Genomic DNA, 24,170 nt, shown 5'->3' on the forward strand with positions numbered 1-24,170 from the left:
ACACAACTTTAGCACCAGATGATGAGCAATTGAGTCAAAATCGATCGGACAGTGAGACAATGATCCTCTCTTCGTGTGGTGTACATCCGTGACTCTATAATTCAACGAAGAATCATTCCCCTCAGCTGTGTCAGGATCTAGTTTGCGGTGAAAGCCTGTCAATCTGCTAAGGTAACGTTCGTCTGGGTCTCTGCAAAGGATTTGGCGAAATCTTTGGGTCTTGACAATTTGTTCTTCAAACAAAGTACATATTTCATGAATTAAGTTCTTTTACTATGAAAATTGGCCACTTTTATGCAGCTGTGATGGCCGAGAGGTTAAGGCGTTGGATTGGAAATCCAATGGGGTCTCCCTGCGCAGGTTCGAATCCCGCTCACAGCGTTGAATCGTTTAAAAGTCATTAATTCCTTTGCAGAATTTGGATTTCGTGGAGCTTGAGCTTTGCATTCAATCGAAAGTTAATTTTTAACTGTGAAGAATCCGAAGTAATTTCAAGACGTCTGATTGAATAAATTATATGTCGAGACACAAAAAGTAACCAACCTCCAACACGAATCAGTTTCAAAACATTTGTCGAACTATCGTGAAATTTGGATGTTCGGGGGGGGGGGTGGGGGTGGGGTGGGGGGTGGATTTAAGCAAAACAAGAAGCAATGCAATACATTTACCTGCAGGTGATGAGTTTTTTTTAGGATCAGTTGAAAGTCAAGCTGAGAAAGTTCAACCTAATTTACAACTGACTCTCAAGGCCAATAATCTATTATATCAGCAGTCAATGAATTGGAAAAAGCAACTCCATGTGTGGAAAGGAACTCGACTGATCCAGGTTCCTGGCTTGAGGTGTGATAAGGCAAGGCGATATCAGCGGAGTAGAATTTTCTGGAAATATTAGAAATGGAATGTTAACGGTCTTCTGCTGACCACATTCGTAAGAAACTGTACATTAAGAACTGAATTTGAAAATTAGCAATGAAAATCAGACTTAGCCCTCTGCTTGTGGATTAGCATTGTTCAGAACAATAGGTTGTTGTTGAGGCTACAATTGACCAAAATAATCGATGGGGATCTTATCCACGACCTTCGTTGGAGCAGTTGGTGTGGAGAGCTCAACATGAACAACCAAATACCAATTATTCATCTTGGCTATCTGAATTGCTTAGTTAAACATACTCCCAGTTTAATGTAAAAACCTTTGCTCTCAGAGCTAGATGTTTTCATGTCAGCATGTTCCGATCTGAGAAGATACTCCATGGAGTAGATGTGACTTAAATTTTGACTCTAATGTCAGAGATGTTGACACATTTCTGCCCCAAAACAGCACTACCATTGGTATCAAATCAAACTGAACAAAGAACTAGTTCACTTAGACATTTCCTGTCTGCAGACTCTGCCAATGGACCGTTCAGGCCCGATGTAGGAATAGGGCTTTGTGACATCTGTTCGCAAGTGGATCACTTCATTCTTGCTCACGATCCATAAACCGTAATTCATTTTGAACTTCTTAGCCATCAGCATGATAAATGTTACATAATGCATAGGTTTGCTTCTCGAAAGAAAGAGCGAAATCTTATTCAATGCAGACGCAAATTCAAGTTGTCCCTGGTCGACCAGAAGACAGATATCGCGAAACAAAGTGAATACAGAAAACAATCAATGTTTTCTGGGAGTCAAAAAGATGTACTGCAAGAACGGAAACATATATTTGGAACTAAAGTCACATACCACTTTCAGACTAAATTTTCTTGAACCGTTATCTTAATTTGACCTTCATGTCCACCATTGCTGCAAAAATTATCTTAACAACTCAGAACTTTGTGTTGTTTGATATTGTCTCCTTCATGTTTCTATTGATATTGAAACTAAAAAAACGGGCAATAGTAATGCACCCTATTTCACTTGCAAAGATCAGAAGAAGATCAATTTATAAGATAACAGAAATAAAGCTACGTCTGTCTTTCGAGAGAAAACACAGTTACCATTTCGACTCCAAGAAGTCTTCTTCAGAAGTCTGCGCAATGAACTCGAAATAGTAGACCGAAAATCAAAAAAAAGAAGCCATAATGCCGCGAATACACCATCCGCAAACGCAGCAAGTCCTACTCGAATATGCTGTATTACTACTCTCAACATCAGTGGAGAATGGAACAAAGCTCATTCTGCAGTTGTCAACCTGTTATGACGTAGTTTGTAAAGTCAGAAATATGATGAGGTAAAAAGCGGGATGAAAGCGGGATATCAGAAGCCTGAAAAAAGCAAGTGCGTGCTTTGCTTTGAAGAAGGTTGGCAGTGATGAAAATGGAGATTAACTCCAGTGAGGGGGGGCTTCATTAATCCTCAGAATCGTTACAACACACAGGGACACAATTCTTTTTGCTGGGTTTCTGTTCTGCCATTTTATAATCACGACTGCTGTCGGGTTTGGTTTCCATTCCAGGCTTAGGTGACTGCCTGATGGAAGTTTGCACATTCGCCCAATTTCTGTGTGGTAGCTCTGGTTTGCTGCCACATTCTAAACATTTGCAGGTTATTTGGATTCGCCATTGAACGCACACGGTTACAGAGACAGGGATGTGGAGAGTGTCTGGATAGGACGTACTTCAGAGGAGTTTTGTGAATTGAAATAGACAGAGTTGGGTTAGTCTGCTGTTTCCTGGGTTAGCTACATGGACAGAGAGGGGTCAGGGTATTCTTGACAGAGTTGGATTAGTTGCTCTTACCTGTGTCAGTCACGCAGATACAGTCGGGTCAGTCTGCCCTTCCCTGGGCGAATTTCTTTCATAGAGTGGTGATAGTCTGCTCTTCCCTGCCTGAGTGAAACAGAAAGAGCGGGGTCAGTATTCTCTTCCCTCGATAATTTATGTTGACAGTCTGGCTTCTGTCTGCTCGTCTCTGGCGAGTTACTTTGGTAAAGTGGGGTTAGTGTTCATTCATTGGGTGAGTGCCATAGACAGAATGGGATCAGTCTGCTCTTCCCTGAGTGAATTACATTTATAGAGTGGGGTCAGACCTCTCTTCAGTGAATGACTTATATTGACCGTGTGGGATCAGTCTGCTGAGTTACACTGAGATTGTGGGGTCAGTCTGCCCTTCCCTCGGTGAGTAACACTGACTGAGTGGCGTCAGTTTGCTCTTCCCTCAGTGAGTTACATTGACAGAGTGGCATCCGTCTACTCTTTCCTGTGCGAGTTACATGGACAGAGTGGCGTCAGTCTGCTTTTCACGGAGTGAGTTATTTGGACTGTGTGGGATCAATCTGCTCTTCCCTGGGTGAGTTGCATTGACAGAGTGGCGTCAGTCTGCAATTTCCTAGTTGTGTTAAAGTGATCGTGTGAGGTCAGAGTGCTCTTCACTGGTTGAGTCACATTGACAGATTGGGCTTCATCTGCTCTTCCCTGGGAGAGTCATATTAACAGAATGGGGTCAGTCTGCTCCTTTCGAAGTGAGTAATATCACAGAGTGCACACAGTCTGCTCTTCCCTGGGTGAGCTACGTTAAGAGAGTGGTGTCAGTCTGCTCCTCCACGGGCGTGTTACTTTATCAGAATCGTGAGAGTCTGCTCTTCTCTGTCTGAGTTTAACAGCAAGGATGGTTTCATTACTGTCTTCGCTGGATGATTCATATAGGCAGAATGGAATAAGTCTTCTCTTCTCTGAATTAGTTACTTTGACAGAGTGGGGTCAGGCTCGTCTCCCTGCTTGTGTTTCATTGACAGAATCTGATCAGTCTGCTCTTCCCTGGATGAGTGACAGAGACAGAATGGGTACAGCCTGCTCTTGTCTGAGTGGTGTCAGTCTGCCATTTGCTGGATGAGTTACATATGAAGTGTTGGGTCAGTCTGCTCTTCCCTGGATGACTTACATTGACAGATTGGCGTCAGTCTACTCTTCCCTGGGTGAGTTACATTAACAGAGTCCGGTCAGGTCATAACTTCCTCGTTGAGTTACATTGATCGTGTGATGTCAGACTTCTATCCCCTGGCTTAGTTACATTGACAGAGTGGAGTCCATCTGCTCTTCCCTGGGTGAGTTACGTTAGCAGTTTGGGGTCGGTTTGCTTTACGCAATCCAGGAACTCCATCTCTCGCGGTTTCTTGTCAGTACCTCCATACTAAGGATTTGAGGAGTTAACAAAAGTAACTCGTCCCCTACATCTTTGGCATAATTAGGGATGGGCAGTGAATCTTATCTCATTGAAAGACAACTATGTCCCAGAAATGCAGTTTTAATAATTGCATGTTCTAATTCGACACTGCAAGCGGTCGGGAATAACTTGAGGAGAGGTGCAGGGTAGAATAATTAAAGTCAAATGCACTGATGCCTAGGAGACATGACACAAGATGTTAGTGTGGAGCTGATGGTGTAAGGCTCAGTGTCAGTGCTATTGGTTCAGCATTTATTGCTCACTGTTCGCAATGACTCACACACCATTGCTGTCAATTCACAACAATGAGCCTGTTCATCTTGGTTTGAAAATCCCTGCGTGTGTATTAACGCGGTTAATGGGACGCGAGAGGAGATGAGCACATCCTCTTTATTCTGTCAGTTTAAACAGACGAAAATATCTGTTGGATGCCAATGCAAGAGGATACTGTCTTTTTCTGTGCCTTTTTAGTGGGGCATGCTCAGCATTGAAACGACTGTTTTTGCCCAAGCAGAGTTTGATTGCCATTCATACTGAGCAACATTAATACAGAAAACGCGTTTTCGAATTCCTGTGATCAAGTGGTTCAGGCATTGCACATATGGACGAGAAATCTGGCTTTTAACGTGGCGCCATGGCTTAGCTGGTGAAAGCAGCTCCCATCACACTGGTGCCTGCTCATTCTATTGAAAGCTCGTTGTTTCTCGCAAGTATTGTGTTGCTGATTGAGAAACTCAGTGTCCTGTTTGAATTGCTGTGCATTCTGATTTCGCGTTCCGGATTCATTTTCCTGGTTTAAATCCAGTCGTGTAGGTTGCTCTTTTTAACTATTATTTTAACCTGGAGATTCGTCCCGCAGTTCCACAAGCACTTCTGCTTCTCATCCTCTAATTCTCATTCCTTCATTCCCAGTTTTGCGGAAATTAAGTGGTGAGGCAGGAGACACTGCAGCATTCCCGGGAAATGTTGTGGTAATGGCACTGACACCACGACATGCTCACCTTCATTCTCTGCTGTCACCATTCATTCGTTGTACACCAACAGTAAATGCACCATTGTTCTTCTTCAGCTATCATGTAATTACTTTCTTTTACTGATGGATAAGGAATACAACTATAACTTCGAAAGGGTTTTTAGATTTTGAGGAAGAAATGTCTCCTTGCCTCAGGTCGAAGTGACAGACGCATTATCCAGAGAATGTGAGATTACTTCGACCGACTCCAGCCAGGCGTCAGAAAGCCTCTCAGCAGTTCGAATCTCAACCTGTCTCTGAATGTCAGGCTTTTCAAGAGGAGAAATGGGAAATGAGGGATATGGACAGACATAGAGTCGGAGAATGTGAAAAAGGCCCAGGAGGATACAGAGACACACATAGAAAAAACAAAGACCCATATTGAGGCAGACACTGAAAGAAACAATCCTCCATTCGGCGTGACTGCTAAATAACAGAACCTAATGGAAATGTAGCCATTAAAACATAGCCTTCCACCAGCTCAGGAAAATGAAAGTAGCATGACAGCTGATTAAGTCCTTTTAAGATTGTAAATTCGATGTTTGTAAGCTCAAGAGTGATTTTGATAAATATCCTGATTCGACAGGGAAGATTATCATTTTCCCAACAGTATAATCTAGAAATCTATAACTAACCTATTTCCTGTCCATCTTAAGAAAAAAACCTGTTTATCTCCACAGATGTTGCCAGGTGTACCGGGTTTCTCTATCAATTCTCGTTTTTAGTTCATATTTCCAAAACCTGTACCTTTTTGATTTTTGATAACCTGGCACAAAACCAAGCATTACCAGGTTCGGACCAGTGGTAAGAAATACTGGTACCTCGATACATTTGCACAATAAAACATGCATTCCCTGTCCGAGAATAGAACCATCACTATTGCAGTTAGAGTTCCAAATCCTAACTACAAGATTACACGGAATGAAGAAGACACTCTTGCACTTATTCTCAATGAAATGGATTTTCCATTTCATTTCTGATCAGATTCACTGCAGATTGGTTTCTTCTCGCATTCAAGTTTTGCAGAATGGAAAATCCCATTTGGCCCATGGTGCAGTCTGGTTTAAAGACATTCATCTATTCTATTCCCAGTTTCCAGCTTTGATCCATAACCTTATGTGTTCTGATGTTTCCAGTGCAAATGGCAGTGAGGATCTCGCTTTGATCTTAGATGACACAGCAATGGGATTGAAGTTTGACATAGTCACACTGTGTTATTACCCACTTCGTGTCTCCCACAGAAAGAGACACACAGACAGATTCCCCGAGAGGGGCAGAGTTCTCAGGATTTGACCAGCTCCTTGTGCTTCACTTCAGATGTCCGCTCCAACATGCAAGTTCAACATCCAAAAGGCAGCTTTTGGTTAAACCAAAGCCAGTTCTACAGAGAATGAGAGACGTTGATCTGAGCTAGAATTTGAATTGGACGAAAGAAACCGTAAATTCGAAAACCCAAACCCTTCCGTTCCTGACAGACAACAGGAATGGACTAGCACGCTGCATCCTCGTGATTTTAAATGCGAACCGACAATCCCCTAATTCGACATCAGGCGTGTTACCAATTCCGTCTCTGACCCAAACACCAGGTTTGGATGTGACAGTTTGTCTATAGGTAATGTAATCTTCCACATCAGGGAAACAGCATTCACAAGGTGAAAAATCAGCAAACATAATCACCGTCACTGTTTCACTTGGAATGCCCCACTCTGTGAAACATTTCCTTTCACTGTACTTTCATAATTGAAGTTTTTTTACATTCCAGAGCCTGAACTAATTCAGTGAGAAACCACTGGGCATTTCGGGCCCGTCATCCGGAATGAGGCGAGTTGAACGTTGCCTTTCTTGCTGCCAACACATCAGCGCAGCTCAAAACGAGCTCGTGTTAGCATCAGTCTTTTCTTAACTTGCTGCAATATATCTGCTGAACAACAGCAGGTTATCACAGCATTGCCTTCTTCACATTGAAACCAATGGTGATAATATGAACCGACTTGGAAACTTGAAGAGAGAAACACTGCTGACGAAGACGATTATGACGTGAAGAGCAGGCACTAGAGTTTGTTCAGGTCCCAAAGGCTACTGCAGTATCAATGGACATCCCTGCATACGAGTCTGTGTTTGCATTACCCAGAACAGGCTTTCATTCCCAGTCAGGAAATGAAGATTTAATTCTCTTCTTGTGAATTATCCGAAGGAAAACTAAATCCTGATTGCACCCAGAACACACACACGGATCCTGCCAGAACAATTCAGTGATCGATCAGCATCTGTCTGGAAGGACAATGGCAGCAAATATAAGTGAAAGCTATCACCGCAATTACCCCTCCAAGGTTTTCACGTTTCCCAGTCGAAAATATTTCGCTGCTTCTTCAATGTCACTACTTCTAAATCCTTGCCTCATGGCATCATGCCTCTACCCCGCTACTGAGGACATCCAGAGTTCTGCGGAGTAACTGAAAATCTCAATCTCTCGAGTAATTAGGGATTGACGGTGCATTCCATCACATTGAGCAATGACTTTGTCCCAGTAATACGTTTCCAAAAGCTGCAGTTTCTAAGGGAACACTTGCAAGCTGTCGTGAATAAATTGTGATTCGGAGATGCCGGTGTTGGACTGGGGTGTACCAAGTCAAAAATCACACAATACCAGGTTATAGTCCAACAGGTTTAATTGGAAGCACACTAGCTTTCGGAGCGATGCTCCTTCATTAGGTGTTTGTGGAGGGCTCGATCGTAATACAGAATTTATAGCAAAAATTTGCAGTGTGATGTAACTGAAATTGTACGTTGAAGAATTGATTGTCTGTTAAGCCTTTCATCTGTTGAAAGAAGTGAAAATATCACTGTATTCTATGTGTAAATCACAAAACCCTTTTTTAAAAAAATGCATTCTCGGGTTAGCTATTAACAAATGGTAATAGCTAGACAATATGTTGAAGGTGTTAGCCCCTGTGTTCTCTGTCTATGACCTGATGTTTAGATTGATTCCAATCCAAAAAGTGAGATAACAGAGTTTTACATAATTTCATGCAGTTTTTGAGCTCAGAGTTCTACATGAATGTATGTAGTTTCTGACCAAAGTGCAATGTAACTCTGAAAGTACCAAAAAAATTCATCACACAAAATAAATGTGTGCGTGTGGGTCTTTGTCTGTGTGTGTCTCCAGCGAAACCAAAAACTGACAACTCATGAACAAAAGCAGAACTGACAAAGAGAACATATTTTCAGACGCACGGACTCATGAATGCTGTCTGTGAGGCAGAGCGAGTCGTCTGGGTCATGAGCTGCTCACACAAATTGCAGCGAGGCAATTCCAAATGGTGCTTTCAACGTACTGGCGCCTTAGACCACCAATACTTCCAGGAAAGTGCCCAAGTAACATGAATCAGAACTGACTAATAATGAACCATGGAAAGTGAAGATTACCAATTACAGTCTCGATTAGATGAGGTTAACAATTGGGCTGATGTCTCCACCGGATCGAGAGGACCAATCACCAGCCTCTCTCATCAGGACAGAAATTAAGGAAATTAGGGAAAAGTAACCAAGTTTCATATCACAATTTCCCTCCTTTTCGCAACAACAAAAGAAAACTGCGAGCAGATTCAATGTAGAACCTAATTTCACATCAACAGGGAAATAAATATCTCCATTCACTTTCAGAGAAACTGTGAAAAATGCAAATTGTCTGGAATATGAAAGATTGGCGCAGCCTGTTTTTGAGTCACATATTATGCTGGTGGCCTTTCGAGCTGGAGGGGAAAGTGACAACTGCAGCAGAAGGGGAAACCAGCGTGGGCACTGACATGTTGGTTGTTTTCTGCTGTGCCACATCACAGCTGGGTTCGAAGAAATGACTACTTTTTCTGTTCACCTTTAACACAGCCCATCCCTGCAAAACGTTGCCAGCTTAATCCATTAGCACACGTGGCCGCGCAGGGATACAAACACAAGCCTTCTTGAGGAGTGGAATCTGAAATCAGAGTCTCAGGTTGCTCAGCCACGCGAGCACACAGGCCAAAACCGGAAACCCATGAGCATGTACCTGATTATACCCTGCAGCAGACTCACAGCAACTGTACCAGTTCTGCAGAAAAAAACGATGGGAAGGAATTGCTCTATCTGAGTGGTCGTGCTTGTTGTTCTCATCAGCAAATCTGGCTTTGAATTTGCTAGCCCATATCTGCTGCCATGCTGAAACGGAATGCAATTCCGATTAGTCGCTGTGTGAAACTTTGTTCATTCTCTCTCCTCAGATAAAGTGATCACTGGAGATGATGAATTCTGCTCCTGCCAGAAACGCCGACTCTCCTGCTGCTCAGATGAACTGAAAAACTGGTTTAGCACTGGAATCCGAGAATGGCAGAACACGTAGCAAGAGTATTCGAACCCAGAGCCAATAAGAGTTTCAACTTTCATTTTATTTCTCCATAATAGTGCATTACCCAGCAGAGCCATGAGCAACTGCCACCTGGCTGCAAGCTGAGTTAGAAACCTATGTGGGAATCAAGGACATGTGACTCATTTATTGTCGGTAAATCAAACAGTTCTCACTTTGAGGTGTGCAAAAATTAGTTCCTAGACATATTCAGGGAAGGTCAAAAGCGATCTGAGATGTCAAAGAGGTGGTCACTGTTCGTGATTGTGCTTTGTTCGATTTTGAAAAGGTTTCCCGCTTTAGTCACATTCACGTTTCTTGTTGATGACTGAATCAGACAAAAGGTGTTTCACTAGAGCTGCACGTGACTTGCATTCCTCTCCCTAGCTGTCATACTTTCCTGGAACTCTGTGAGAACAAGAAAACAAAATACATACTGTCATTCGGCAGCCTGTCTGTGATTTCCTCATTTTCAGTTACAACATGGCTTAGACTTCAGGCCACACGGTAATATTAGTAACAGTAAGAGAGCAAGAGTCGATAGTTCATCTGTGCCTGTCAATATTTTCATTGTGAATGAACTGTATCCGTGTCTGCTGCTTCGAAACTCGAATATGTGAACTGCTCCAAACTATGATTGAGGATTTCTGGTTTTGGTTGACACACGTTGAGAAACGCCAGACAGCGTTCAAATGAAGCTTTCAGAGCACATTTTCGGATGCATTTGACAGAGACTAACATCATGATTCCAGTGTATCCTGTGATCGAAGGAAATGAATGCTCTCCTTGTTTCAGATACGGGACACCTTTGCATGTAAAGTAAATGCGGTACTGTTGTTACAGAAAGGATCAGTACCCGGTAACTGTGTCCTTAAAGTGGACATGAATGAAAAAATAAAGAATACCATTTTGAAATATCCAGGAAATATTGGCTGAAAAGGCGCAGACAATTTTCCCTGCAGCGCCAAGACAGAGGAACATATGTAACTGCACTCTTAAACAGGATGGCCAGCAGTGATATAAACATCGCCACATATGAAGGACCACTGCGAATAGAAATTTGAAAATGAAATTCACGCAGCATGTATTCAGAGTTATATTCTTTCCACCGCTACAGTCGTATTGGGTGAATAAATTCAAAACAAGGCTTGCTGATGAGTATGCAATAAAGCCCCATCGATCATGATATGAAAGACTGTCATCCGTAAAGAGGGAACAACAATGTTTCTTCTAAGCTTTGTACTGGGACATTTTCGCACAAACTGATACGGCTACTCTCCAGAAAATATCAGGGCTCGCGGCATGCACTCTTAGAAATGGTGACCATCAGTGCTGGAAACATCCCTGCATATTCAGAACAAGGAAGAATACATATCGAATAAAAGCGTAGATGGCAATTAATTGGACTGGTATTCCCTTTCACCACAACAGCTAGAATGTGCGGGAATATACAGAGTAAGGTTTACTGACCCGGTCAGAAAGCAATTACCTCCACATATCTTAACACACAAGCCTATCTTTCTTTCTGTCCATTTTTTTTTTGAAGCGTGGATCCTTTCCGTAGGAGATGAAGATGATTACTGCTCCACCACAGGATCACAGTGGGGCCAGAGACCCGATCGAGCTGTTCAGAACAGTTCGTGTTTGCCGAGAATCACTGAAACTGAGATTGTTTACACGTAGACACGGTGTAACAGCTGTCAACAAATGTGGAGGGTTTTGGGACGGATTAGGACCCACTCTAGGAAAAAGGCTGGATCCTAAAACTGGGGAGTAAGTGTTCAGGGAGAGGACTGGAGAATGGGGTTAAGAACGATATTAGCCAAGATCGAATGGCGGAGCTGACTGGATATTCTGAAAGTGCTAACCGTCCTCCTATGTCTTCCAATCTCTGACCATCTGGTATCTAAGGAAATAGAAACAGATTTATTTGTTCAGTTGGAAGTCCTGGGCAAAGTGAGAGATAGAACAAGCATGATACAATTTTAGAGACTGGGAAATTGTTTGGAGAGGAAGCAATAAATGTGAAGCTGAATATAAAGTTTGAAATCAGGACAAATTCAATTAAAAGGAAGGTTGTAGAAAGGCAGAGGGACATGGAGATGGAAAAAGAAGTTTATCAGTCCCGAAATCTCATTCTGTTTTCAAACAAAGATGCGACCGGACCAGCTGAGAGTTTCCAGCAATTTCATTTGTTGATTCTGAAACAGAAGATGGGAGTGATCCTGGACCAATCAGCTCTCCCATGTTCTAGGAATATTTGACTTACCCGTTCGATCAGATCACGTTTGTCCCACACTGAAGCCTCAGAATCCTTCGCCACCCCCACCCTCGTTACTGGCAATAAACTGTTCATTACATAAACGTACATGAGCACACAACAAGAACAATTGCAAAACGTTCAGGGAGAGCTCCGTTCCGTTCCATCAGCACATTCTGAATCAGTTAATTGTTGTTCAGGACCCATGAGACATTACGCCGTCTCTGTCAGACCACTAACAAATGGCCTTTCGCGTTCTGTGCCTTTGAACACTTTGGTTGGTGCACGGATGTCGTGGAATCTCACGTTTGGAAATTGACATCATTCATTGTATTTACAGCTGCACTGATAAAGTTGTCTCTGGCGGTTCCAGTAAAGTACACACAGTTTTCACTCAGAAACCGACATGTGATCAAAGCAGGAGGACATATGTGTCAACGAAAGCAACAAGAATGCTCCACCAGCGTTGGTTTGCAATTCTACATGTGGAACGAAGAGCTGGGACTCTATTAAACAGTGAAAACGACTATTATGGGGCTTGGACGCACTGCTCTCTGATTAAACACCTCACAATTCATCGAACTGAGATATCCATGCTTGGCACACGACGAATTAGTTTGCTATTTCATTCTGAGCACAATTCACCTGGCACAGCAATTTACAAAGATCCAGCTCATTCCTCCCAATCACAAAGAACATAATTCACATCTTTCATTTCTGTTATTTCTTCAAAACATTACAATCTATTTAAAACTTGTCCCAGCATTAAAGATTCAACCCGAATATTTTCATACGAAGTGATTTCCAGTCACTCTGGCAGACAGTAAATCAGTCGGAAAATTACCTGAGGAAACCCAATCATTTCTGTTTACAGTGTTGGGAATTTCCCATCTGCTGACGAGACAGAGTCCTCACAATCAACATTTTCTTTGTTCTTCCCGCCTAAAACGTTTACAACTTCTTATTTTCAACACAGGAGTTTTGTTTATAAAACGTTCCAAGAACAGGAACAACCTTCCAATCTCCTGAAGCCGTTTCCAATTTAAAATGGAAGTTTTGTTCCTTTCCCACGGGAAGAGCAGTTAATGAGAAAGGAGTTTCCACGAGCTGAGTCCCAGGGTTTGGCAGGAAGCCCTGATTGAAGCTGCAGTGGCCGCTTTCAGTTACATTGTGGGAATTGGAGAACATGGTGTCGTATTCTGCTGCGTGTAACCGTTTTGCTCCCTGTGGACTCGGGGAGAACAATGGATGAGTTTTCGGAACAACACTGCCTTCCACTCACTGGCCATCTGCTAGCTAAGGAAATAGAAACAGAGTTATTTGTTCAGTTCAAAGTCCTGGGCAATGTGAAAGATGGAACAGGTCTGATACAAAATTGGAGACTGGGAAAATGGTTGGAGAGGAAGTAATAAAAGAGAAGCTGAATATAAAGTTGGAAGTCAGGAGACATTCAATAAAAATGAAGAGTGTGCAAAAGCAGGTGGAGATGGACATGGAAAAGAAGTGCCACTAGTCCCGAAGTCTTAAATCGATTTATATTTCCAAGATGCTACCAGACCTGCTGAGAGTTTCCAGTAATTTTATTTGTTGGTTTAGAAACAGAAGATGGCAGTGATCCCGGACCAAACAGCTCTCCCGTGCTCTGGGGATATTTGACTTACTGTGTCTATGTCCCACACTGAAAGCTCACGATCCTGCCGCACCTCCACTCTCGTTACTGACAATATACAGTTCATTACGTTAAACACAAGAAGAACAATTGCAAAACGTTGAGGGAGAGTACCCTTCGGTTTCCATCAGAATAATCTGAATCACTTAAAATTGGTTCAGGGCCCATGTAACATTGATCCGTCTCTGTCAGACCCCTCGCAAGTGGCCATTCGCTTTCCATGCCTTTGAACACTTTGGGTGGTGCACGGTTGGTTTGGAACCTCACATTTTCAAACGGACACCATTCATTGTATTTTCGGCTGCACTGATAAAGTTGTCTCTGGCGCCACCAGTAAAATGGAAACTGAGTTCACTCAGAAACCGACGTGTGATCAAAAGCAGGCGGACAGATGTGTCAATGAAAGCAGCAAGAATACTGCATGTGGAATGAAGAGCCGGAATTGTATTAAGCAGTGAAAGCGCCCATTGTGAGGCTTGCGTCCACCACCCTCAGATTAAGCATCTCACACTGCACCGACTGAGCTAACCAAGCACGGTGCGCTGTGGATTAGTTTGCTATTACATTGCGAGCATAATTCATCAGCAATTTGTTAGGATCCAGTTCATTCCTCCTAATCACAAAAATATCATTCACACCTTCCACTTCAGTTATTCCTTCAAAGCATTACAATCTATTCTGCACTTATCCCGGAATGTAAGCTTCAACCTTAATATCTTCATATTTTTACCATCACCTTTATGTCGCTGATGTGATTTCCAATCTCTCTGGCAGACAGTAAATCAGTCGGGAAGTTACCTAAGGAAACCCAATGATTTCCGTTTACAGTTTTGGGCAATACCCATCTGCTGACGATACAGAGTCGTCTGAATCAACACTTTCTTTGTTCTTTCTACCTAAAACCTTTACCACTTCTTATTTTCAAGTCAGGAGTTTTATTTATAACACGTTCGAAGAACTGGAGCAACATTCAAATGTCCTGAAGCCCTTTCTAATTTAAAATGAAAGTTTTGCTCCTTTCAAACGGAAAGAGCTGTTACTAAGGGAGCAGTTTCCACGAGTTGTTTCCCATGGCTTGGCAGAAAGCCGCTGATTGAAGCTGCAGTGGCCGCTTTCTGTTTGCATCGGGAGCTTGGAGAAAGTGATGTCGTATTCTGCTGCGTGTAACCGTCTCGCTCCCTGCGGACTTGGGGTGAATCATGGATGAGATTTCCCGGTTATAATGTGAATACATGGTCGGGGTAAATGCTTGTGCTGAAATATTTGAGGCTTATTCCCTGGGTGGGGTCGAACCACCAACATTTCTGCCAACTGCGCTGACCATTTGAGATACAGAAACTGGCAACGCAGATATCCAAAAGCAAAGTTATCGACGGGATATGAGAATATGTCGGACAGCAGGAACTTGCGTTGTTTTCAGAGACAGTGCAGTGGCTAAGTTTATCACCGAGAGGGTAACCATACAGAGGAGCTGCAAACACTCAAATTAAAAGGTACCCACACATGCGCAGTTCTCTCACACACTTATTCACTTACAATGCTGGTATTTGAAGCCACGATTCGGTAGAAACTGAAGCTTAAAATCCAGCACATGAGACCGCTCGACCACGCTACCACACAAAAGCCAACACTCAGATTTGTTATGACTAGTGTTTCAGCATGGATTCACTTCAGGCACTTCGACTTCACAAATGTTGTAATGAAATAGGCGTAATTTAAGAAGAAAGACCAAAAAGAATGTACAGACAAGGAACAGGCCCTACATCCATTCAAGCCTGAGCTGATCCAAATCTACTGTTTGAAGCTGTCACCCAATTCCTAAGCATCTGTATCCCTCTGCTCCCCACCTACTCATGCATCAGTCCAGACGCCTCTTAAATGTATCTACCGTGATTACCTCTCCCGTCTCTGCTGGGAACGTGTTCCAGACACCCACCACCCGCTGTGTCAAGTAGTTGCTGCGTGTATCCCTCTTAAACTTTTCACGTCTCACCTTGAAAGCGTGACCTGTCGGTATTTAATCCTTCAACCTGGGAAATAAAACTTTTCTCTATCTACCCTGTCTGTACCCTTTCATGATTTTGTAAACCTCAAAAAGGTCTCCCTCAAACTCCTTTTTTCTAATGAAAACAAACCTAACCTACTCAACCTCTCTTCTTAGATTGCTCCTTCCATACGAGGCAACATCCGCTTAAACCTTTTACACGCCCTCTCCAAAGCGTCCACATACTTTTGGTAATGTGGCGACCAGAAAATTACACAGTATTCTAAGTGTGGCCAGACCAATGTATTGTTCAATTTTAACATGGCTTGCCAGCCATTTTATTCAATACCCTATCCAATGAAGCCAAGCATACTATATGCCTGCTTGACTACTCTATCCACCTGTGCAGCAAACTTCAGTGTATAATGGACCTGCACTCACAGATCTCTCTGTCCATCAACTTTTTTTTCCCCCAAACCTCTTCTGTTCATTGTATAACCCCATCTAGAATTAGACTGACCGAAATGCGTCACCTCACATTTATCTGTTTTGAACTCCAGCTGCCACTTCTCCGCCCAACTTTCCAGTATATCTATATCCTCCTGTATTCTTTAACAGTCGCTTATTATTTCTGCTCGTCCAGAAATCTTCGTGTCATCTGCAAACTTTCTGATCATTGCAACAGTGCTCTTTTCCAGATCATTTAAGTATATCACAAACAACAGTGGCTACAACACTGACCCCTGTGGAGCACGACTGGTCATCTTTCTCCATTTCCAGAAACTCCATTCTACTGCCACTCTCTGTCTCCTATTGCTCAACTAATTCTTTATCCACCTGTCTCGAACACCCTGCACACCATGTTACTTTACGTTCTGTATTTGGTTACCATGGGGAGCCTTATCTAAATCCTTACTGAAGTGGATGTAAATGACATCAACAGCCTTTCCTTCATCTATCAACTTGGGCACTTCCCAGAAAAACTCTATGCCTCTCACTGATATGCACATTATTTTCTAAATATGAATAGATCCTATGCCTCAGTACCTTCTCCAGCAACTTTCCCAACACTGATGTTAGGCCCATTGTTCTGTAGTTATCTGGAATATCCCTACTACCCTTCCTGTACAGGGGACAATATGAGCAACGTTCCAGTCGGCCAGAACCTTACCTGTGCTGAAGGAAGCCGCGAAGATATCTGTCAGGGCCCCAGCTATTTCCTCTATCACATCACTCAGGAACCAGGAATAGATCCCATCCGTTCCTGGGATTTGTCCACATTAATTACTCCTAGCCTGCACAACACAGCTTCCCTACGTTTGTCAACATTATCCAGACTAATCAAATGTCTTACTCTAGACTCAACATTCATCATGTTCCTCTCCTCAGTGAGCACTGATGCAAAATAATCATTCAGAACCATATTCACTCTCTCAGATTCGACATACAGCCTTCCTTAATTTTCCTTTAGTGGACCAATCCTTTCTCTGGTTACCCGCTTGCTTTTTATATATGAATAAAAGGCTTTAGGATTCTCCTTAATTGTGCTGGCGTGAAGTTGTTTCATGACCCCTTTTAACCCCCTTGAATCCTCGTTTAATACTTGTCCTACTCTTCTCATGTTCCTCCAGGGACCATTATGTTGTTAGCTGCCGAGGCGTTATGTATGCTTCCCTTTTCCTCTTAGCGAGTCGTACAATTGTCCTGTCATCAACAGTTCACGAATATTGCCTTTCAAATCCTTTGCCTTCAGCGGCACATGCCTATCCTGCACTATATTTAAACTAGCTTTGAAAGCCTGACACATATGAACTGTGGACTTTCCTACAAATAGCTGTGTCCAATCCACATTTCCGACCTCCTGCATAATTTTGATATAATTAGCTTTGGCCCAGTTTAGTACTCTTTCCTCAGGACAACTCTCATCTTTGTCAATGAGTATTCTAACGCTTACAGAATATTGGACACTTCCCAAAGAAATCACCCACGGCAACTGCTATCGCTAGCCCTGGTTTATTCCCAATATCAGTTCCAATATGACATATTCCCTCGTCGGACTATTGATATACCGCTCCAGAAAACTCACCTGGAGGCTTCTTACAAATGGTATCCCATCCAGACCTCTGACACTAAGAGTATCCAGATCAATGTTGGGAAAACGGAAATCTCCAATCAACACTAAATTATTGCCTTACGTCTTTCCATGATCTGTTTAACTATTTTTTCTTACACCTCACGCTCACTGTAATACAGCCCCCAAAATCTAACCTCACCCTTCTTATTTCACTGCTCCATCTCACGACCCAAGCCCTACATGGTGTCCTCCTTTCGCACAGCCATGATATCATCCTTGACCAGCAATGCAACTCCTTCCCCTTTTACTTCCCTCCCTGTCCTATCTGAAGCGTCTATATCCTAGAACATTTGGTTGCCAACTATGCCCTTCCTTCAACTAAATCTCTGTGATCGCAATAACGTCATATTCCCAGGCACCAATCTAAGCCCTAAGTTCATCTGTCTATACTCCATGCATTAAAGTAGATGCATTTCAGGTCACCAGTTCTTTTGCATTCATCTGCTCTCTGCCTACTCTTCCCATTATTAATGCTATCTTCCAGATTCTTAGCGTTTCCAGTTTCCACCTCACTGCCGACTTGTTTACTCTTGTGGTTCCCAGCCCCCTGCCACATTAGTATAAAACCTCCCAAACAGCAGTAGCAAAAACTCCCGAAAGGACATACGTTCCCGCCTGGTTCAGATGTAGATCGTCAATTTTCTTATCGTTCCACATTCCCCAGAACTGGTCACAAAATCCAACAAATCTGAAACCCGCCCTGCAGCACCATTCCTCAACTCACGTGTTCACCGTGCCATTTTTTTATTCATTTCTACGCTGGCAGTCACATGGCACCGGCAGTAATTCTGAGATTACTACCTTTGAGGTCCTCCTCTTTAATTTCTCTCCTAGCTCCTTGAATTCTCCCTGCACGTCCTCATCTCGTTTTTTTTTTCCTTGGTGCCTGTATGCACCAAGACAACTGGCTGTTCACGATCCCCTTTTCGAATGCTCTTCAGCCAATGGGCGACATCCCTAGCCTGAGCACCTGGGAGGCAATATAACTCTCCAGAATTGATGACACTTCACAGTGATGCCACCCACAGCTCCAGAGTGGCCACGCGGTCAAACAAGTGCTGCAGCTGGACACACTTCTTGCAAGTGTAAGTTTAGAAAACCTTTACAAGGATTTTCAAGGTTTGCCGTGCTTGGACATGAGAACGAAACTGAATAGGCTTCGTCAGATTCCCAGGAGCTTCAGGGCTTAGAGATGGCCTCACAGAAGTTTATAAAATCATGAGGAAGACAGACAGAGTAAATAGTCAGGGAGCACTTCTTCACAAGACACGCGAGTTCATTTCTAAATAGTAAATGTTTAATGTGAGAAAGGAAAGATTTAAAAGGGATGTGAAGGACACATGTCTTTTCACACAGAACTTTTGTGTGTGTGGAATGAATCGCCACATTTAGTGGTAGAGTCTGGTGCACTCACAACATTTCAAAGGCATCTGAATGGGTGTATAGACAGGAAGACCTCGGAGAGATAAGGCACAAATATTGGCAGATATGTATGGATTAATTTAGGTTATCTATTCGGCAAGGGCAAGTTGGATCACGGGATTTGTTTCCATGCTCGACAAGTCTGAGATGCTCCAGCCACCGGAAACAGTTTGAATACATCAATTGCAAAAAAAAACGCATGATGTTTGTTACTCAGTCAGCGAGTTTGGCTATTTTGTTTGGAGGGTGGATGAGCCCAACCGATCCAGAGATGAAGGTTTTACGGATATTTGCTGCCAATGACCATTCTTCTTGACACTTTCCCATGTTCGCCATCAAAGATTTTGGCTGAAGAAAATTACCTCACATATCGCATTAGCCACTTTGCTCTCCAACGAATCCAAAAACTGACAGCTTTTATCGTGGAACGGACTCAAAACTGAAAAGTCAGTATCATGATCAGAAACACCGAAGCTTAAGTGCTGTCTGTGAGGCACTGTGAGTCGTCTCTGACATGAACTGCTCGCACAAATAACAGCGAGGCAATTCCAAACCTACTGGAGATTTAGTGTATTGCCAAGTCCCAGAAGGTGCTTCAGTATCATAAAACAAAACACAACAACGAACCATTACAAGTGAACATTTCCAATTATATCTGTGATTAAATTAAGCCATCAATGCGCCGGTGCCCCCATCTGATCGAGAGAGCCAATCACCTTTCTCCCTTACCAGGACAGTAATGAAGGAAATGAAAGTATAGCAACATTTCACATCGCGATTGCCCACCTTTTCGCCACAGCATCAAAAAACGTTGACAAGATTCAATGCAGGATCTTCTTTCGAAATAACGGTGAAATAACTATGTCTATTCACTTTCAGAGTAAACGGGGAACAACGTCTGGAATATGAATAACCAACATAGACAACTTTGGTCCCAGATTCTACTGATGCACAGACTTTCATACCTTGGGTGATTGCCCTACACCTAGAAATCTTCTGGCTGCCTTCTGTTTGTCCTGTCAGATTAATCTTGTGCTGCTCTAATCGAATTTGTAGTTCTTGCCATTTGTCCGTATTGCTACCATTTACTTCTTTGCCAAAATTGGATAGTCCCACAACGTGATTCGCAGTGCACGTACTTCGCAACGAGGATATGCCACACGGCAAGTTAAAAAGCACGCTTCCATTTATTAAAGTAAGTTTCTGGGAACTGACAGCCAGCTTCCTTCTTACACTCGGAAGTATGACAACACATAAACCAACAGCCTCTCTCAGAGACAAGTGACCAATGCCCATCTTGTGCCGGACAAACGTAGTTGACAAGATTGGACGCAGGGACTGCACAGAAAACTATAGAGGAGAAGCAGAGAGACGACCATCGAGCTGCATTCATGCAGTTCAGTTACCGTGTAAACCCCATGCACAGTTGTTCCTTGTAGGTACACACAGGGCACTGAGTGTCTCTGACTCCAGGACTTGGAACTCGGATTATATGACCGTCTGCAGCACTGATTACTTCCTTGTGTGAGGTACCTCCCGATGGAACATATGTAAAACACGATAGCTCATTGAGAAATACGTCCAAAATAGTACCCAAGAGATGTATTTCTGTTGTGTTACTAGTCCTGTTCCTGACATGACCTCCAGCATTGTTCTTATTGTGTGCTTCCTGACGGTTCGGTGCATGCTTCCGTGATCGCATTGTGTGCAGTAATCTGCGTTTTAGCTGCAATTACGTTCGTTTGAATCCCAGGACCACCGGCCTCTATTTTGTTTACCTCCTCTCGTGCGCAACTGCAACACAGTAAACGATCAATTAATATTGGGAAATGACATACACTGGCGTGTGAAAAGCCCAGTTTCCGTGACAATTATGCAATGGTTACAGATTACTTTGATTCAGGAGATAAGGTTGGAAAGTGTGTTTGGATAGAGATGAGGGACATTGAGGAAAGAGGAAACCAGCCGGTGGAGATTACAAGAACACTAACAGTAACCACAGTGTAAAATAAAACGTACAGGAAAAAATACCGCCTGTGAATGATAAAAGAAGGCAAGAATTAAAGGAGACATTCATTTCCCTTCTTCCTCTCCCGTTTGAATTGTAAAGAAACTTTGAATAAAAACAATCGAAAAGTTATATATGCCCCATCGAACAACGTGCACCGTACCTTGGTCATTGACTACTGTAGATTAGAATACTTTCAATGTGCAAACAGGCCCTTCGGCCCAGCAACTCCACACCGACCCGCCCGAGCCCAAATGCATTCCTCTCCTTTAACCCCGTCAATTTAGCACCGCCATTTCAACTAACCGGTACATTTTTGGACTGTGGGACAAAACCAGAGCAAGAGCACGCAGCCACGGGGAGAATGTGCAAACTCCACACATTCAGTTGCTTGAGGCGGGAATTGACCCTGACTCTGTGGCATTGTGAAACATCAGCGCTCACGATGGTGTCAGCGTGAGATGGGACTTATTTGCCATCTTTAATTGGGAAAAATCTCAGTCATTGTGAGCATCTGGAGAGATCGGTTCCTTCGCCAGAAAAAGAAATGAATATGCCATTAACATTTGTTTGTTTCATGTCCAAGAATACTCAGATCAATAGCTCCCTTGATTACCTCTGCTGGTCATGTTCGCAAAGAGATCAATCAAATTTCCAAGTGTGATTTTTCTTTCAATGAATAATTTTGACTCAATTTGGCAGCAAATATCTTTTCCTAACTTTGTGCTTTTCTTCTTTTACATTGGTGTCTCGCACCTTACAAATGGCAGCAAAGGTATAAAAGGAGATGGAAGCATTTAACTCAAGTCAGCGGCAGCTTTCAATGAGATCACGGCTGATTTGGTCAATGCTCAAGGGTCCGGCCCTGTCTGAAGTCATGGCCGAGTGGTAAAGCAAATGCACTGCAGGAAGGTCTCTTGGGCCAGTGGCGTAATGGATAACGTGTCTAACTTCTGATGAGAAGATTTTAGGTTCGAGTCCTACCTCGCTCGAGGGGAATGTCTCACTTTAACCGTGTCCCACGTTGACGCTCCCGTGTGAAGTCCTGCCGGGACGTCGCTTCTGTGCTTCTGCATTTAAAACTTGCATTTGTCCGATTGTCCATTTCAAATTCCAGCTCACCACAACGGAGACCTCTGTCGCTTTGGGGGTATCTTTCTGTGTGTCTCCCTTTGTGGGTGAAAATGAGCATGAGTTCCTCAAAACAGTGACAAGTCGTTGTGGAAGTGTCATACATCTGCCCCATTATTGTGCCATTTAGGAACACAGGATAAAGTCATTGACATTTGCCCTGGGAACATTAGAACACACGAGACTTTGGGCCAAAGTTGGAAACTGCGACTAGAATAGATGGCTCTCTGATTAGCCGCAATGCACACAGGCGGAATGGCCTTTTCCCACTTTGTAAATCTACGAAGACTAGTTGAAAATAATCTGCAACGAAAATGTTCAGAAAGTGTGTTTTATTTACACTAAATACAATAGTATCTATCGCCTTGTCTTGTTATTTACTTGTGAGGTTTCGGTACTCTCAGCACCGTGGCCCGGATCGTATTCCGCTCATGGAATGGTTGTATTGTTCAGCTAACATATCGGTGTACCAGTACTTCTGCAGATTTTCCGATGCGAGCAGGTCATTGGTTTTGTCCAAAACATTATGAATGTTAACATAATACAAATAGCTGCAGTTGCTGGAAATCTGAGCCAAAAAAAAATTGTTTGCGGAATGCAGAAAGACTGGCAACAGAAACATCGACTTTCCTGCTCCTCGGATGCTGTTGTGCTTTTCCAGCATTTTCTGATCTAAAATCAAGTTTCCAGCAACTGCAGTCCTCACTTTTGCCTAGTTCCTTCAGTGTCGCTGGTTCCCAATTCAAGAACTCCATCTCTAGCGGTTTCATGTCTCTACCGCCATGCTGTGGAGTTGAAGAGTGAAGAAAAGTAACTCACCCCCTCCATCTTTGGGGTAATTAGGGGCTGAAAGTGAATCGTATCACATTGAAGTATATCGACAAGTGACTTAATCTCTGTCTTTAATTGGGAAAAATCTCTGTCATTGTGAGCATCTGGAAAGATCGGTTCCTTTGCCAGAAAAAGAAATGAATATATCATTAAACTTTGTTTGTTTCATGTCCAAGAATACTCAGATCAATATCTCCCTTGATTACCTCTGCTGGTCATGTTCGCAAAGAGATCTAGCAAATTGCCAAGTGTGATTTTCCTTTCAAGAAATAATTTTGACTCAATTTTGCCGCAAATATCTTTTGCTAACTTTGTGCTTTTCTTCTTTTACATTGGTGTCTCGCACCTTACAAATGACAGCAAAGGTATGAAAGGAGATGGAAACATTTAACTCAAGTAAGCGGCAGCTTTCAATGAGATCACGGTTGATTTGGCCAATGCTCACCGGGTGGTGCTTTCTGTAGTCATGGCCGAGTGGTTAAGGCGATGGATTAGGCATCCATTGGGGTCTCCCCACGTAGGTTCAAATCCTGCTGACTATGCTATGAATGCTTTCCTGCTGGAGCAATTCAAAGTTCAGAACACCTGTTTTTGCAAACCAGGCCTGTAATTTGATTTGACTTGAGAAACTCGAGTTCTTCATCAGAAATGCTCCACATTTAAAACATTATCTCTGTTTCTCTTTCCAGATACACTGCTCGACACATCGGGTTTCTGCAGTTGTTATTGAACGCCCTGAGCAGAAGCGCTGCTTTTCATTAGATTCCTTTCATCCCTTGTCCTCTGTTCTCTGACTCTGGTCATTGGCAACACTTCCTCCTGCTCGTCAGAGTGCTCATTCCCCACCGCTCCCTCTCCCATCATTACAAACAACCAAAGGAAATTGCCACTTAACCAAAGTGAAACTCACCAGCCTAGGAACTCTCTCCACTAAACGGGACTTATCATCCCTGGACGTGGTGCAAGCCAGAGGATTGTGAAGAGATACTGTGAAAATATTGTCCGTTGGCAGTTGGAAAAATGTTTAGGAAGCAAACCATATAATTTAGGCTCCAGCTTTGGAAATCTTGAGAAACTCTTTAGGAAATGGAATCATAGGAGATTGAAGAAGTGTAAATTGTCAGTCCGAGTAGAGGAAGGGACATTGACTCTGATGTTCTCGGCACAGGAAGTGATCTGAGACATTGAAAGAATTCTCGCT

The 24,170-nt window shown here is 43.0% G+C and overlaps 2 non-coding genes across 2 annotated transcripts; both read left to right on the top strand.

Annotated features, from left to right (window-relative positions):
• The first annotated feature begins 299 nt into the window (after window positions 1–299).
• Window positions 300–381, top strand: trnas-gga (transfer RNA serine (anticodon GGA)). Its single transcript has one exon. It is a non-coding gene; the product is annotated as a tRNA-Ser (tRNA).
• A 23,048-nt stretch (window positions 382–23,429) lies between these two features.
• Window positions 23,430–23,511, top strand: trnap-agg (transfer RNA proline (anticodon AGG)). Its single transcript has one exon. It is a non-coding gene; the product is annotated as a tRNA-Pro (tRNA).
• Window positions 23,512–24,170: the final 659 nt, after the last annotated feature.

This window comes from Chiloscyllium punctatum, chromosome 12 (genome assembly GCF_047496795.1).
Source record: "Chiloscyllium punctatum isolate Juve2018m chromosome 12, sChiPun1.3, whole genome shotgun sequence".
Taxonomy (NCBI): domain Eukaryota; kingdom Metazoa; phylum Chordata; class Chondrichthyes; order Orectolobiformes; family Hemiscylliidae; genus Chiloscyllium; species Chiloscyllium punctatum.